The 13,798-nt window shown below is 39.8% G+C and overlaps 1 protein-coding gene across 2 annotated transcripts in view; it reads right to left on the bottom strand.

Moving 5' to 3' along the window:
* ZNF346 (zinc finger protein 346) overlaps window positions 1-13,798 on the bottom strand; it is a 110,983-nt gene that overhangs the window by 13,376 nt on the left and 83,809 nt on the right. The window lies entirely within an intron of this gene.

Below are 13,798 nucleotides of genomic sequence, written 5' to 3'. Positions count from 1 at the left end.
TCCCCTAGTAATACACGGAGGTTTTCCAGCTTAAATTTAAAATTTGAAATATCTGAATCCAGTTTGTTTGGATCAGAACCGTCACCCGCAGAATGAAGCTCTCCGTCCTCATGTTCTGCAAATTGTGACGCAGTGTCTGACATGGCCCTAATATTATCAGCGCACTCTGTTCTCACCCCAGAGTGATCACGCTTACCTCTTAGTTCTGGTAATTTAGCCAAAACTTCAGTCATAACAGTAGCCATATCCTGTAATGTGATTTGTAATGGCCGCCCAGATGTACTCGGCGCTACAATATCACGCACCTCCCGAGCGGGAGATGCAGGTACTGACACGTGAGGCGAGTTAGTCGGCATAACTCTCCCCTCGTTGTTTGGTGAAATATGTTCAATTTGTACAGATTGACTTTTATTTAAAGTAGCATCAATACAGTTAGTACATAAATTTCTATTGGGCTCCACTTTGGCTTTAGCACATATAGCACAGATATCTTCCTCTGAATCAGACATGTTTAACACACTAGCAAATAAACTAGCAACATGGAAATACTTTTCAAGTAATTTACTATAATATGAAAAAGTACTGTGCCTATAAGAAGCACAGAAAAAGTTATGACAGTTGAAAATTAATAAACTGAAAAGTTATAGCATCAAATCTTTGTAAAAAACACAATTTTAGCAAAGGATTGCTCCCATTAGCAAAGGATAACTAACCCCGATAGCAGAAAAAAAATACAGAAATAAACGTTTTTTTATCAGTCAACTACAATCTCACAGCTCTGCTGTGAGTGATTACCTCCCTCAAAACAAGTTTTGAAGACCCCTGAGTTCTGTAGAGATGAACCGGATCATGCAGGGAAGACAATAAACTTCTGACTGAATTTTTTGATGCGTAGCAAAAGCGCCAAAAAAGGCCCCTCCCCCTCACACATAACAGTGAGAGAGATCAGTAAACTGTCATAAATTAAATAAAACGACTGCCAAGTGGAAAAAAATAGTGCCCAAAACATTTTTTCACCCAGTACCTCAGAAAATTAAACGATTTTACATGCCAGCAAAAAACGTTTAACATTAATAAATTGAGTGTTATTAAAAAGCCTGTTGCTAGTCCCTGCAAATTAGGCTAAAGTTTTATGCATACAGTATAATTCCAGTGAAGTGCCATTCCCCAGAATACTGAAGTGTAAAATATACATACATGACAGCCTGATACCAGTTGCTGCTACTGCATTTAAGGCTGAGTTTACATTATATCGGTATGGCAGAATTTTCTCATCAATTCCATTGTCAGAAAATAATAAGCTGCTACATACCTCTTTGCAGATTAATCTGCCCGCTGTCCCCTGATCTGAAGTTTACCTCTCCTCAGATGGCCGAGAAACAGCAATATGATCTTAACTACTCCGGCTAAAATCATAGAAAAACTCAGGTAGATTCTTCTTCAAATTCTACCAGAGAAGGAATAACACACTCCGGTGCTATTATAAAATAAACTTTTGATTGAAGGTATGAAACCAAGTATAATCACCACAGTCCTCTCACACATCCTATCTATTCGTTGGGTGCAAGAGAATGACTGGTAATGGCAGTTAGGGGAGGAGCTATATAGCAGCTCTGCTGGGTGAATCCTCTTGCACTTCCTGTTGGGGAGGAGTTAATATCCCATAAGTAATGGATGATCCGTGGACTGGATACACTTAACAAGAGAAATCAAGCGTTCAATCTCCAAGCAGTTAGCTGCAGAGAAACTAGATTCGGATGATGGAAGGGTCCCTGAATGAGGTCTTTCCTCAATGGAAGCTTCCACGGTGGCTGAGATGACATGTCCACCAGATCGGCATACCAAGTCCTGCGAGGCCACGCAGGAGCGATGAGGATCACAGAAGCCCTCTGACTCGAGCAATCACCCGGGGAAGGAGAGCAAATGGAGGGAACACATAAGCTAGGCTGAACGACCAAGGCATCTATCAGTTCGGCCAAGGGATCCCTGGACCTGTATCTCGGAAGCTTGCCATTCTGACAAGATGCCATAAGATCCAACTCTGGCCTGCCCCATCTGAGAATCAGGTTGGCAAATACCTCCGGATGGAGTTCCCATTCCCTCGGATGAAAAGTCTGTCTGCTCAGAAAATCCGCTTCCCAGTTTTCCACTCCTGGGATGTGGATTGCCGACTGATAACAAGAGTGAGCCTCCACCCAATTAATTATCTTGGCTACTTCTGTCATCGCTAAGGAACTCCTTGTTCCTCCCTGTTGATTGATGTAATTCAAAAAAACCTGAATCGATCCAAACCAAATTTTTTTGCCATGCACATGTCTACTAATAAGTCTAGGTAATTTATTACTAACTTCTTTGTATTTAAATTAATTATTTTGATATAGCTTTGTAAATTCACTTCCTTGTAATCGCGTCTTGCTAAAGCTTTATTTTCATTTGTATAAAAAGTTACCATAATTACTTTCAATATTAATTCAGACATATTACTTTTTTAGTATATATAATAATAATCGTATACATAATCTGCTCTTTTTACCATAATGTAATGGGAATTGAGAACTAATTTGTGCTATATTAAGATCCCACATGATAATGAAATATTTTGCCAATATGTATCTCCATGGATATTCTGACCCTAACATGATCTTTATAAAGCTAATATTAATATCCCTAGATGCTGTACTGTACATAAATACAACTGCATGCTCCTCTATCTACATGCCAAACAATTTATGAATATTTAGATAAAGGTTCACATTTTGTATGTATATATATATATATATATATATATATGTATATATATATATATATATATATATATATATATATATATATATATATATATATATATATATATATATATATATATATATATATCTTTTCACCTTAGCAGGAGAGATTTATTATTATTGCATTATTATTAGATATGTAATGCAGAACAGGTAGTATATACATAGGTTTTAAGGCCGTTTTGATTCTAAAACAAAGGGCCACTTCATCTGCGTTTTTAAAAAGAAAATCGATTTCTAAACTTACTTAATACTTAAAGGGATAATAAACACAAATTTTTTCTTTCATTATTCGGATAGGGCATGCAATTTTAAGCAACTTTTTAAGGTATACTTATTTCCAATTTTTCTTTGTTTCTCTTGGTATCTTTATTTGAAAAGCAGGAATGAAAGCTTAGGAGCTGGCCCATTTTAGTTTCACCACTTGAGTGGCACTTGCTGATTGGTGGCTAAATGTATCCACCATTCAGCAAAAGCTATCTAGGGTGCTGAACCAAAAATGGCCCGGCTCCTAAGCTTTCATTTCTGCTTTTTCAAATAAAAATACCAAGAGAACGAAGACAAATTGCTAATATGTGTAAATTAGAAAGTCGCTTAAAATTGCATGTCCTATCTGTATAATAGGCAATAAGCCTTTTTATTACACAAAAAGGATGATGTCTGCAGCATTTCGCTATTTTCGTTGACAATTTATTAGAGAGAGATTAACACTAAAATATTAGCGCAAATTCAGAAATTTGTGTTCTCTCTCTCTCTATAGATAGTTTACTAGCCAGGGGTTTAAAATATTTATACTTAGCTGATAAATTATTTTCTTTTCTGGCAGGGAGAGTCCACGAATACATTTATTACTATTAATACAACACCTGGCTACCAGGAAGCGGCAAAGACACCCAGCCAAAGCATTAAAGGGACAGTCTACAACAGAATTTGTATTGTTTTAAAAGATGGATAATCCCTTTATTAGCCATTCCACAGTTTTGCATAACCAACACAGTTATAATATACTTTTAACCTCTTGATTATCTTGTATCTAAGCCTCTGCAAACTGCCCCTTTATTTCAGTTCTTTTGACAGACTTGCAGTTTAGCCAATCACGGTCTGCTCCCAGATAACTTCACGTGCACGAGCACAGTGTTATCTATATGAAATACGTGAACTAACACCCTCTAGTGGTGAAAAACTGTTCAAATGCATTGTGAAAAGAGGTGGCCTTCAAGGTCTAAGAAATTAGCATATGAGCCTACTAGGTTAAGAATACCAAGAGAACAGAGCAAAATTGGTGATAAAAGTAAATTGGAAAATTGTTTAAAATGACATGCTCTATCTGAATCATGAAAGTTTATTTTGGCCTAGACTGTCCCTTTAAGTAACCCTCCCACTTCCCTTACACCCCCAGTAATTCACATGAGGGAAAAGGAAAAGTAGACTAGAGGCTTCATTTATCAAGCCTTCTACTCTTGGACTGCAAGTTCTCACAAGAGAACCTGCAGTCCGCATTTATAAAGCAGCGGTCATCAGACCGCTGCTTCCTATCCTCTTCTCCACCTCATAGGTGAAGCATTTCAATCTCCACGGTCTCGTCCGGCTGGGAAGATTGACAGCTCCTACCCACGCATGACTGACCAGCGGAATTCTGCCATTAGCGCATTGAAGATGGCCCTTAGTTCCGGAATATTGATGGAAAGCGCGCCCAAACATTAAATGCGTGAAAAAACAGAATTTATGTTTACCTGATAAATTACTTTCTCCAACGGTGTGTCCGGTCCACGGCGTCATCCTTACTTGTGGGATATTCTCTTCCCCAACAGGAAATGGCAAAGAGCCCAGCAAAGCTGGTCACATGATCCCTCCTAGGCTCCGCCTACCCCAGTCATTCGACCGACGTTAAGGAGGAATATTTGCATAGGAGAAACCATATGGTACCGTGGTGACTGTAGTTAAAGAAAATAAATTATCAGACCTGATTAAAAAAAAACCAGGGCGGGCCGTGGACCGGACACACCGTTGGAGAAAGTAATTTATCAGGTAAACATAAATTCTGTTTTCTCCAACATAGGTGTGTCCGGTCCACGGCGTCATCCTTACTTGTGGGAACCAATACCAAAGCTTTAGGACACGGATGAAGGGAGGGAGCAAATCAGGTCACCTAAATGGAAGGCACCACGGCTTGCAAAACCTTTCTCCCAAAAATAGCCTCAGAAGAAGCAAAAGTATCAAACTTGTAAAATTTGGTAAAAGTGTGCAGTGAAGACCAAGTCGCTGCCCTACATATCTGATCAACAGAAGCCTCGTTCTTGAAGGCCCATGTGGAAGCCACAGCCCTAGTGGAATGAGCTGTGATTCTTTCGGGAGGCTGCCGTCCGGCAGTCTCGTAAGCCAATCTGATGATGCTTTTAATCCAAAAAGAGAGAGAGGTAGAAGTTGCTTTTTGACCTCTCCTTTTACCAGATCTAAGCCATCTCCGTGGAGATGTTGCCTGTACAACGGCAAAGAGAATGACTGGGGTAGGCGGAGCCTAGGAGGGATCATGTGACCAGCTTTGCTGGGCTCTTTGCCATTTCCTGTTGGGGAAGAGAATATCCCACAAGTAAGGATGACGCCGTGGACCGGACACACCTATGTTGGAGAAACCCTGGCTCTCCTTACTGGCCCGAATAATACCTTGTGCTCAGATCAATGCACCACAATGAAGGCACTGGTGCAGACTAGGTCTCTAGAGGAAGAGAGACCAGAGCACACATCTGCAAGGGGAAGAAGAGCGGTTAAGGGCACTGGTCGCCATAAGAAGAACTACTGCTAAAGTCAATGTGCAGATTGAAAAACAATATGTCCACAAAACAGAAAATAATGTAACATGCCCTAGAGAATAAAAGATTACCCTAGTCTCAGTCTGATTATGACATAGGTATACTGAAATAAGACAAGTACAGACATGAAATGACCAAACTAGAGTATATAGGTGCTGTACTACTACCATGCCTAGGACGCAACTAGTGTAGTCAGTAAGGGCTAGTGGGTTGAGAGAGCATATGGGGTACTTACCCAGCAATCAGACTCCTCCACTGTTCATACCCTTGTTGTGGTCCCAGGAGACAGTAGGTAGCCCATCCTGTGTTGTAATAACAGCAGAAGATTGAGGGAGTACACTTTATGGCCAAACAGGGGGAAGCTAAGGAACTATCCCAGCGACACCCATGGCAGGCATGTCACACAACTTCAAGAATACGTACTTCCTTGAAACCCCTCTCCAAGGAAGTGTCCATTGAGGGAGATTCTGGGATTAATATCCCGTTAATTCTTCAAAAACTGGAATACCTCTATCCTTGCCTGCTTCTAGTTAAGGCAAAGGACTACTGGGAGAGAGTGGGAAGTGGGATACTTAAAAAGTCTTGTTGTAGGGCGTGTCTGCCTCCTCCTGGTGCTCAGGAAGTGAATTCCCACAAGGCATTTTGTGGACTTTCACTATCTTAGAAAGAAAAGAAGAATTATGTGTATATATACAGCTGCAGAAAAGACGCTTCCAGTTGAAAGCCCATCCAGTGCTGTACCAGCAACAGCAGAGGCTTACAAAGTACGACGAGCCAGCAGTAGGTGGCTAATGGACCAGTCCCAGCGACACTTAAAGGGACAGTAAAGTCAAAATTAAACTTTCATGATTCAGATAGAGCAATCAATGTTAAGCAACTTTCTAATTTACTCCTATTATCAATTTTTTTTCCTTCTCTTGGTATCTTTATTCGAAAGATCAAGAATGTAAAGCTTAAAGGATTACTTTGTGTTATAATTTTTAAGCTAAACAACTAACATATCAAAGTTAATAAACATTAATTAAAACCTACTGACCTATATTTTCTCCAAGACGAAGTTTCATAACGTTCTAAAAGTTATATCTTTTATTCGACGATGATGTCACGTTATCCTGCCCACTATTGTCAGCACTGAGTGTTCAAAATACTTAAACCAATAACTTTGTGTTTAAAGCGCCATTTTGAAACCTAGGTATTGTAAACGGATTGGTACAGAGCAAATACCCACGGAGTGGGTTTGGAAAACAATTAAATTTGCAGACAAGATTTCATATATACGGAGATAGAGATATGTTAATGAAATGCTATTGATAAAAAGCGTATTTGGGGTAGTTAGTTAGTAACAGGCATAGAAAATATTTACTGACAGAGGCCCTTTAAGAGCCGGCCCATTTTTGGTTCAGAACCTGGGTTGCTCTTGCTTATTGAGTGGCTAAATTTAGCCACCAATCACAAGCTCTAGCCAGGGTGCTGAACCAAAAATGGGCTGGCTCCTTAGCTTAAATTCCTACTTTTTCAAATAAAGATAGCAAGAGAACAAAGAAAAAAAAATAATAGGAGTAAATTAGAAAGTTGCTTAAAATTGCATGCTCTATTTGAATCATGAAAATCCAGGGTTCCTGAGGGGGGGAAAAAAAGGTCTCACATAGGTCTGAGAGCCCCTGTTCGCACAGAAATAGAGGCACCTCATTTCTTCACCTTCTTTCTGCGAGGCAAAAATAGGACTGGGATACCAGAAAGGTGAGAGGAATTAAAATCTTGTGGAATGTTGGGTACCTTTGCCTCCTCCTAGTGGCTAGGAGTTGAATCCCAGGAGCAATGGCTCACGACTTTATGATAGAAATTAAAGGGATGCTAAACCCACATTTTAGTATCTTTATTTGAAAAGCAAGTTTGTAAGGATTAGGGGCCAGCCCATTTTTGGTTCAGCACCTGGGTAGCACTTGCCGATTGGTGGCTAAATGTAGCAACCAATCAGCTAGCGCTACCCAGGGTCTGAACCAAAAATAGGCTGGCTCCTAAGCTCAGATTCCTGCTTTTTCAAATAAAGATAGCAAGAGAACAAATTGATAATAGGAGTAAATTACAAAGCAACTTAAAATGGTATGCTTTATCTGTATCATGAAAGAAAATATTTGGGTTTAGTATCACTTTAAACTATTAAAGGGACATGAAACAATGTTTTTCTTTCAGGAATCAGAACACAACTTTAAACAACTTTCCAATTTACTTATATTATCAAATTACTTCATTCTCTTGATATCCTTGGCTGAAGGTGCAGCAATGCACTACTGAGAGCTAGTTGAACACGGCTAGTCAGCCAATCACAAGAGATAATGTGTGCAAACCAATCACCAACTAGTTTAGTATATATATTATTTTTCAAGAATGGATACCAAGAAAACAAAGTAAATTTGAAAATAGAAGTGAATTTAAAAGTGTCTTAAAAAGGGACACTCAAGTCAAAATTATAAACTTGCATGATTTAGATAAAGCATGCAATTTTAAACCACTTTCAAATTTACATCCACTGACAAAATGTCCAGTCAATATATATATATATATATATATATATATATATATATATATATATATATATATATATATACACACACACACACTTTTTGATTCACCAGCTTCTATTGAGCACGTGCAAGAATTCACAAATGCAAATGAGGTTCACAATGACAATTTTTTTACTTTTAGCCTGCTTTTTAAGGCAGACTTCCCTTTACACCATTGCATTGCCGTATTACACAGCTTTAAAAGCTTAGCTAGGGTTAGTACAGTGATTCAGACCAATCCCAGGACAGCTGTTTTGTGGTTTTTGCCACTCATCAGCTGGGAGTAGGTTGAATCACTGCTGGGTAAAGTTGATTTCTGGGCAAAATACAACAATTAAAATTGTGGGGAGGCAAAAAGAGTTTAAAATCCTCCACTAAATACAAAATGTAGGGAAAATAACAAAAAAGCAGGCTAAAAGTAAAAAAGTGAGTCACTGTGAACCTCATTTGCATATCTTACCCAGAATCCTTTGCTGCATTGGAAACAATGTATTCAGAGAGTTTGTGGTAAAAGCAAGTCTTCTGACTTGTCTAAATTTGGAAATGGGTTACACAATGAGTTATTTTCCCTACATTTTGTATTTAGTAGAAGATTTTAAACTCACTTTTCGCCTCCCCACAATATATATATATACATATATACATACATACATACATATACACACACACACGTGATTAGCAGATAGCTGTCACATGGTATACAGGAAATTGGAAAATTACAAAATGTTAAAATTTGTCAAAAAATCTAATACTTTAAGTTCAGACAGTGCTATTGCATTGTCTTGTTAACATGCACTTATTGATTATGCAAATCTACTGTATTTACTGGTCCTTTAAAATTACATTGTTTGAACCATTCAAGTTTAATTTTGCCTTTCCAATACCTTTAAGATTCAGACGCCCTGATCACGACATTTTATTGATTATTTATTGACTTGCATTTTAGCCAATTAGTGCAGTGTCTGCCACAAGCGTGATCACAATGTTATCTATATGGCTCACATGAACTATTACTCCCCTGTTGTGAAAAGCAAAAAAAAAAATAAGGATGTGATAAGAGGTGGCCTTCAAGAGCTTAGAAATCATATGAGCATACCTCGGGTTTAGCTTTCAACTAAGAATACCAAGAGAACAAAGCAGATTTGATGATAAAAGTAAATTGGAATGTTGCTTAAAATTACTTGTCTATTTGAATCATGAAAGTTTATTTTTGACTAGACTGTCCCTATGAAATTAGGCGCTATTCCTGCAGGATGCTTGCCAAGTGAAAAAACATTCTTATACTAAATTCGTAATTTTTATTGAAAAAACATCCAGAACACTCTCTAAACTTTGGTGTCTTTCAAAGATAAACTGATGCTAAATGAGGAACAGTAAAGTGGGTTTCTGAAATATGTAGGATATGACTCATGCACATTACTGGTTATGTCAATTTTTTATGACTATTGTTTATTAAAAAATAAACTCTTTAAAAGGTACATTTAAAAAAATTGTATTTATGCATTGTATAGATCCTCAACTATACACTGCTTTGCAAAAGATCTGCAGGTAAAAGTTATAAAAGCATTTATATTTTGATACCAAAATATGCAGTCCAGGGACAGAACGTGTATCATCATCATAATCATCATATTTGTATAGTGCTACAAGATTCCATAGCACTGGGTGCAAAGGTACAGGTATACAATGACAAAGAATTGTGGTAAGATAGAAATGCATAACGGACTAAACAAACTAGTAAAGGAGGAGGGCCCTGCTTTGAAGAGATTACATGTCCGTTGCAGCAGCCAATTAAAAGGGACATTATACACTAGATCAGTGATTTGCAACCTTTTTTTGCGGTGGCACACTTTTTTACATTAAAAAATCCTGTGGCACACCACCATCCCAAAATTTTACAAAATCACACATTGTAGACTAATACAGGATATATATACATATACATACATATATATATATATATATATATATATATATATATATACATATATACATATATATACATATACACATACACACACACACACACAATTTATGCTTACCTGATGAATGTATTTCTCTTGTGGTGTATCCAGTCCACGGATCATCCATTACTTGTGGGATATTCTCATTCCCAACAGGAAGTTGCAAGAGGACACCCACAGCAGAGCTGTAATATAGCTCCTCCCCTAACTGTCATAGCCAGTCATTCGACCGAAAACAAGCCGAGAAAGGAGGAACCATAGGGTGCAGTGGTTACTGTAGTTTAAATTAAAAAATTACCTGCCTTAAAATGACAGGGAGGGCCGTGGACTGGATACACTACAAGAGAAATAAATTTATCAGGTAAGCATAAATTGTGTTTTCTCTTGTAAGGTGTATCCAGTCCACGAATCATCCATTACTTGTGGGATACCAATACCAAAGCTAAAGAACACGGATGAAGGGAGGGACATGGAAGGAACCACTGCCCGTAAAACCTCTCTCCCAAATATAGCCTCCGAAGAAGCAAAAGTATCAAATTTGTAAAATTTTGAAAAAATATGAAGCGAAGACCAAGTAGTCGCCTTGCAAATCTGATCAAAAGAAGCCTCATTTTTAAAGGCCCAAGTGGAAGCCACAGCTCTAGTGGAATGAGCTGTAATCCTTTCAGGAGGCTGCTGTCCAGCAGTCTCATAGGCTAAGCGGATTATGCTTCTTAGCCAAAAAGAAAAAGAGGTTGCCGAAGCCTTTTGACCTCTCCTCTGTCCAGAGTAGACAACAAACAAAGCAGATGTTTGACGAAAATCTTTAGTAGCTTGTAAGTAAAACTTTAAAGCACGGACCACGTCTAGATTGTGTAACACAAGGATGGAACAACAATCTCTTGATTGATATTCTTGTTAGATACCACCTTAGGTAAGAACCCAGGTTTGGTACGCAGGACTACCTTATCCGTATGAAAAATCAGATAAGGAGAATCACATTGTAAGGCAGATAGCTCAGAGACTCTACGAGCCGAGGAAATAGCTACCAAAAAAAGAACTTTCCAAGATAAAAGCTTGATATCTATGGAATGAAGAGGTTCAAACGGAACTCCTTGAAGAACCTTAAGAACCAAGTTTAAGCTCCATGGTGGAGCAACAGGTTTAAACACAGGCTTGATTCTAACAAAAGCCTGACAAAATGCCTGAACGTCTGGAACATCTGCCAGACGCTTAACTAGCTGACAATCCTTTTTCCAAACCTTCTTGGAGAAAAGATAATATCCTAGCAATCCTGACCTTACTCCATGAGTAACCCTTGGATTCACACCAATAAAGATATCTACGCCATACCTTATGGTAAATTATCCTGGTGACAGGCTTTCGTGCCTGTCTTAAGGTATCAATAACTGACTCTGAGAAGCCACGCTTTGATAAAATCAAGCGTTCAATCTCCAGGCAGTCAGCCTCAGAGAAATTAGATTTGGATGGTTGAAAGGACCCTGAAGTAGAAAGTCCTGTTTCAGAGGCAGAGACCATGGTGGAAAGGATGACATGTCCACTAGATCTGCATACCAGGTCCTGCGTGGCCACGCAGGTGCTATCAGAATCACCAATGCTCTCTCCGGCTTGATCTTGGCAATCAGTCGAGGGAGCAGAGGAAACAGTGGAAACACATAAGCCAGGTTAAAAGACCAGGGCGCTGCTAGAGCATCTATCAGTGTCGCCTTGGGATCCCTGGACCTGGATCCGTAACACGGAAGCTTGGCATTCTGGCGAGACACCATGAGATCCAGTTCTGGTTTGCCCCAACGATGAATCAGTTGTGCAAATACCTCCGGATGGATTTCCCACTCTCCCGGATGAAAAGTCTGACGACTTAGAAAATCCGCCTCCCAGTGCTCTACACCTGGGATATGGATAGCTGATAGGTGGCAAGAGTGAATCTCTGCCCAGCGAATTATTTTTGAAACTTCTAACATCTCTAGGGAACTTCTCGTTCCCCCTTGATGGTTGATGTAAGCTACAGTCGTGATGTTGTCCGACTGAAATCTGATGTACCTCAGAGTTGCTAACTGAGGCCAAGCCTGAAGAGACTTTAATATCGCTCTTAGTCCCAGAATATTTAATGGAAGGAGAGACTCCTCCTGAGTCCACAATCCCTGAGCCTTCAGGGAGTTCCAGACTGCACCCCAACCTAGAAGGCTGGCATCTGTTGTTACAATTGTCCAATCTGGCCTGCGAAAGGTCATACCTTTGGACAGATGGACCCGAGATAGCCACCAGAGAAGAGAATCCCTGGTCTCTTGGTCCAGATTCAGTTGAGGGGACAAATCTGTGTAATCCCCGTTCCACTGACTGAGCATGCATAGTTGCAGCGGTCTGAGATGTAAGCGTGCAAACGGCACTATGTCCATTGCCACTACCATTAAGCCGATTACTTCCATACACTGAACCACCGAAGGGCGCGGAATAGAATGAAGAACCCGGCAGGAATTTAGAAGCTTTGATAACCTGGACTCAGTCAGGTGAATTTTCATTTCTACAGAATCTATCAGAGTCCCTAGAAAGGAAACACTTGTGAGTGGGGATAGAGAACTCTTTTCCTCGTTCACTTTCCACCCATGCGACCACAGAAATGCCAGTACTACGTCCGTATGAGACTTGGCAATTTGGAAGTTTGACGCCTGTATCAGGATGTCGTCTAAATAAGGGGCTACTGCTATGCCCCGCGGCCTTAGGACCGCCATAAGCGACCCTAGAACCTTTGTAAAGATTCTTGGGGCTGTAGCTAATCCCAAGGGAAGAGCTACAACTGGTAATGCCTGTCTTGAAAGGCAAACCTGAGAAACCGATGATGATCTTTGTGTATCGGAATGTGAAGATAAGCATCCTTTAGATCCACTGTAGTCATATATTGACCCTCCTGGATCAGTGGTAGGATGGTACGAATAGTTTCCATCTTGAATGACGGAACTTTGAGGAATTTGTTTAAGATCTTTAGATCCAAAATTGGTCTGAAGGTTCCCCCTTTTTTGGGAACCACAAACAGATTTGAGTAAAAACCCTGTCCCTCCTTTGGAACTGGATGGATCACTCCGATAACTAGGAGGTCTCGTACACAGTGTAAGAATGCCTCTCTCTTTATCTGGTGTGCAGATAATTGTGAAAGGTTAAATCTCCCTTTTGGGGGGGAAGCTTTGAAGTCAAGAAGATATCCCTGGGATATAATTTCCAACGCCCAGGGATCCTGAACATCTCTTGCCCACGCCTGGGCAAAGAGTGAAAGTCTGCCCCCTACTAGATCTGTTCCCGGATAGGGGGCCGTTCCTTCATGCTGTCTTAGAGGCAGCAGCAGGCTTTTTTACCTGCTTACCTTTTTTCCAGGTCAGGTTTGGTCTCCAGACCGTCTTGGATTGAGCAAAAGTTCCCTCTTGTTTATTATTAGAGGAAGTTGATGCCGCACCTGCCTTGAAGTTTTGAAAGGCACGAAAATTAGACTGTTTGGCCCTAGATTTGGACCTGTCCTGAGGAAGGGCATGACCTTTTCCTCCAGTGATATCAGCAATAATCTCCTTCAACCAGGCCCGAATAGGGTCTGCCCCTTGAAGGGAATGTTAAGTAGCTTAGATTTTGAAGTCACGTCAGCTGACCATGATCTAAGCCATAGCGCTCTGCGCGCCTGTATAGCAAAA

Source organism: Bombina bombina, chromosome 6 (assembly GCF_027579735.1).
Source record: "Bombina bombina isolate aBomBom1 chromosome 6, aBomBom1.pri, whole genome shotgun sequence".
NCBI lineage: Eukaryota > Metazoa > Chordata > Amphibia > Anura > Bombinatoridae > Bombina > Bombina bombina.
The sequence above is the reverse complement of the archived record's forward strand: the minus strand, read 5'-3'. Positions and strand labels throughout refer to the sequence as shown.